The 4,660-nt window shown below is 36.1% G+C and overlaps 1 protein-coding gene and 1 pseudogene across 2 annotated transcripts in view; both read left to right on the forward strand.

The window, feature by feature from the left end:
- LOC107672693 (phosphoinositide 3-kinase regulatory subunit 6-like) overlaps positions 1-3,131 on the forward strand; it is a 17,155-nt pseudogene extending 14,024 nt beyond the window's left edge.
- Positions 3,132-3,783: 652 nt separating this feature from the next.
- LOC107672686 (major facilitator superfamily domain-containing protein 6-like) overlaps positions 3,784-4,660 on the forward strand; it is a 2,894-nt gene continuing 2,017 nt past the window's right edge. The window contains exon 1 of one of the 2 annotated variants that reach the window (XM_016465993.1): positions 3,784-4,005. The gene's annotated coding sequence lies outside the window, so the exon portion shown is untranslated. Of the gene's footprint in view, positions 4,006-4,139; positions 4,206-4,660 lie in introns of those variants that run through there. The other variant, XM_016465994.1, reaches the window with a different exon arrangement.

Raw genomic sequence — 4,660 nt, forward strand, 5'->3', positions numbered from 1 at the left:
GAGATAAGACTCAAACCACTGGAGTGTGGTTCCTGAGATGCCCTTTGCCAATAGGGTTGACAGGAGGATCTGGTGGTTAACCGTGTCAAAAGCAGCAGACAGATCCAACAAGATAAGTACTGAAGATTTGGAATCTGCTCTTGACAGTCTTAGGGCTACAACAACTGAGAGCAAGGCAGTCTCAGTTGAATGTCCACTTCTGAAACCAGACTGGTTGCTGTCAAGGAGGTTGTTCTGTGTGAGAAAGGCAGAGACTTGGTTGAACACAACTCGTTCAAGTGTTTTTGCAATGAAAGGAAGAAGGGAAACCGGTCTATAGTTCTCAAAAAGAGATGGGTTAAGGGTGGGTTTCTTAAGTAGTGGGGTTATACGAGCCTGTCTAAATGCTGAGGGAAAAACACCAGTGTGAAGGGATGTTAATGATGTGAGTGACTGCAGGTACAACTGCAGGAGAAATGGCTTGAAGGAGATGAGATGGAATAGGATCAAGTGGACAAGTAGTAGGATGATTAGAAGGGATGAGTTTGGAGACTTCTGCCTCAGAGAGTTAAAAGAAGGATGTGAACGAGTGTATGTTTGCTGGTAAGATGTGCTTGACAGATTGTGGTGTGGAAAATTGTGCACTGATGGTTTTAATTTTATTAAAGAAGAACGTGACAAAGTCTTCAGCTGTTAGAGTTGATGAAGGAGGGGGAGGGGGAGGACAAAGGAGGGAGGAAAATGTTTTAAAGAGCATGCGAGAGTTAGACGAATTGTTAATTTTGTTATGATAGTAATGTCCTTGTGCTTACCAAAAGTTTGTCATGATTGTAGAGCTTGTGGGTTGTTTTCCATGTCAAAAGGTGAAAGTCTGTATGTTCTCATGTCTAGATCTGCTTCTCTGGCCTCAGCAGCACCACAGTGGAGGAGGTGTTTGTGACTCAGCTCACCATGGACTTTCCCGAGGTCAAATGCTACAGAGCCACATTTAAAGACACAATTAAAGGTGCTAACGTAATTTTCATTTTTGAAATGTTTTACTTTTATTACATCACAGCCTATATCTCAGCACTTTTTCATCTGCTTTTACTAAATGTTTGCCATCAATTTTGCCTTAAAGGTTCAGTGCGTTACAAAAAATACAACCCACAAGAATTTCAAAATGTAGTGTAATGTTTTTAATATACACTACCATTGAAAGTTTGGGGGATAAATATAAGAATTTTAAAATGTTGTATTATGTTTTTAATGTACACTACCATTTAAAAGTTTGGTGAAGTTTATTCCTGTGATGCAAAGCTGAATTTTCAGCATCATTACTCGTCTTCAGTGTCACATGTGAATAAAAGTAATAAAATCTTTCAAAAGAAAGTGTTTACTTTTGAATAAAAACATTTAAATTAAATACTTGCTTAATGTGCAAAAAATAATATGCAGAATAATTGCATAAAGTTTCTACTGTATGCATAGTGTTCTTACAATACAGAATCTGTCATAAAAGTTTTGGTGTTTACATTTCTTTTAGGCCTCAATAAGTGATAGAGAAAAGGAGATGGGAATGTCTTTGGCGACAAGTGGCATGTTGATCAGCGTCTTGCCGTCATGCAGAGTCAGAAGTATATCACATACTTAAAATAATAAAACATTCTTTGTCATTGCTATAATGACAGCATTGCTATTAGTGTTAACATGATTTTATTTTAGTTTCATTAATATACTTTTGTAGTATTTATTATTTTAAATGATTTTTTATATTTTATTTTAATATTTTCTCTTTTTATTTTAAGTTTAGTTAAAGTTTTTCTTTTTATTCTTTTTTTAAGATGATTATTTATTTTTTATTTATTTTTATTTGGTTTCATTTTTAGTCATTTTAGTACTATTAGTAAAGGAAAATTAGAAATGTTCCCTCGGCAACGAAAACAGCAAAGAAAATAAAGACACAGGTTTCCTCACTTGTAATGTGGCGCTTTGGTCTACAGGTCTACACAGTGTCAGCATAAGTTTCCAAGATATGAATCCCACAAGGCCCAGCACAGTAAGTGAACATGTTAAACTTATAACAGAGTGATTTCTTTCTGTTCTAGATGTTACATTTAGTAATCTTGAATGAAATACTGAGGTAACAATCCTGTTTTCTCTCTAGCATTCATTGAGAGCTGTTAGTGCCAATATCAGAGTTCTAGAGGCGCGGACATTCACAGTCTGTTTGGATAAAGACCCACGTAAAACATTTAAGAATGTCCAGAGGTGAGCATTCAGATAATAATGCCTTTCTATACATAAAATATCAACAGTATTTACCTTCTTTTTTTGCTTTTATTAATGGCCAACATGACCTTTTGTGTGTAATACATGTTCCAGAGGAATCATACATGTAATCTTTTGCCCACAGCATTGAAGTTTCTCCATGCTTGGACCCGGGATACTCCCATCAGCCGAGTTCAAAATCCAAGTACAGTTTGGATAAAATATCAACAGTATTGACCTTCTTTTTTTGCTTTTATTAATGGCCAACATGACCTTTTGTGTGTAACACATGTTCCAGAGGAATCATACATGTAATCTTTTGCCCGCAGCATTGAAGTTTCTCCATGCTTGGACCCGGGATACTCCCATCAGCCGAGTTCAAAATCCAAGTACAGTTTGGGACAGGGAGGTGAAGCGCTGGGCAAATATGTCAACAAGACACTCACGCTACCAATCAACACCTTCTGTGGCACTGAGCAATGACTATACGACTCGAATTCATGATATAAGAGCTTGAGTCACGAGACAAACTGAAACCTGATACCTCTCAGAGGCTTTTAGTGTTTTTTGTGTGTGCATTTCCTCTTTTTATCTCTTTTCTGTTGTCTAAAATACATGTAACCTCAATAGGCCATGACTTCCTGCTGAAGTTTGAACAGATACGGTGTTCATAGACTATTTGAATGTGTTGAAATGGTGTCTGTGCATTGACCTCGATCTTTGTAAAGCATCCTGCAGTCTGCACATTTTAAAATGTCATGTTTACACTACTTTTTTTTACTTTCATGACAATAATGTGTCTGTATGATACTTGGACATGTAATTTAACACTTTGGAAACACTTAGACTTTCATTTGACACTTGCCATAAACTAACACAATAGAAAATAAAATGCATTGAAGATGATAGCTGCATCCGAAATCACATACTCTCTGAGTAGGTACTTCTTTTGAATAAGTAATTACTTTACGGCTGTTAAAAAGTATGTTCTATATAGTATGGAAGTGTGTACTACATTTAGACGTACTACAATCGCTATGTTGTCACTGTCATGTGACCTATGCCATCAGTTGTGTCCCGTAGCTTCATGGGATGTCAAAGTGTCCATCCTATGTTTACTTAAGAATCATCATCTGGGTACTTTTCACCTACTGTTTTATGAATACTTTGAATTTGGACACTACTACTATTTTCACACACTGTTTTTTGGCTACTAGGGAAGTATGCAATTTTGTATGCAGCCTTTGTAAGCATTTAGATCAGAATAGCATGGTACCCTAGTTTTTTCTGCAGTATGCAGTATATATATATACTGTGTGCAATATGCAAGTATGGAACCCTGTTACATTTGCCAAAATGTGCTGTAGGCTACAACAGAGCACATTATGTGGGATATTGTATTTCACAATGCAATGCGCCTGCCTTTTATTTACTTGAGCTAACAAACATTTTCTTCTTGACTCATTTTTTGATCAGACTGCCAATAACTGTAAAGTAATATATTGTATAACTCGTTGAATTAAAGGTGCAGCGTAAAGGCTCATGTGACTGCTAATTTTATATTGTAAGTTCATCTTCTCACCAACAGGTGGCGTAGTAAACTAGAGTTTCCTCGATAGATACGCTGAGGTCGGCCATTGGTTGTTTGTCAAAGAGAAAGAAAACTTGTTACACCTTACCTGGATACGGTGTGGACATGAAGAGCCAAAGAACTTTAATCGACAATATTCTGTCAAGCAAACCATGAGTTTACGGATAGGCTACGTTAGATCTCAGGTAAATAGCAAACGCACAGCAATCTCGTGACGTGTCACAACAGGTGCACGATGATGATGTTACCTGTACGGAGAGTTTGTCGTGTAGGCTACTTGCAGATGTTAAAAAGTCTGTCTTTTTTCTTTTTCTTTAAGCCAGCTCATACGATTTGCAAGATTACAATAGGCTTTTATGGAAAACATCTGCTTAAACTCTTAGAAGTGTTTCTGGTTTCATTTTGTGAAATTGCGATACACTGACTGCACGCTCTCTTCCGTATTTTTTAACATACACTTTTAATTTACGTTCCTCTCATACGATGTTTCGTTTTCTAGAAGTGTCCTATTTTAGGAAATCATGGTGAGGGGATGTGTTGTGTACATATGATTTAAATGCAGTTTACTTGATAGTTTTGCTCCATATGGAGCCAATTAAATGTTGTTTGTTATGTTATAAGTGCAATGATAATGTCATGGGAATGAAACACCTCGAAGTACCATTTAAATACAATAGTGCATTGTTTTCTTTGGTGTAAAATAGTGTTACCCGTTAGAAATAGACAATGTCAAATGAAATATAATTTCTATCAAAGAGTACTATGGTATTACTATAGTACTGCTATAATAGCATTTAAATACATACATTTATTTATATATATATATATATATATATATAT

The sequence above is a fragment of the Sinocyclocheilus anshuiensis genome, unplaced genomic scaffold, assembly GCF_001515605.1.
Source record: "Sinocyclocheilus anshuiensis isolate Anshui unplaced genomic scaffold, SAMN03320099.WGS_v1.1 scaffold504, whole genome shotgun sequence".
NCBI lineage: Eukaryota > Metazoa > Chordata > Actinopteri > Cypriniformes > Cyprinidae > Sinocyclocheilus > Sinocyclocheilus anshuiensis.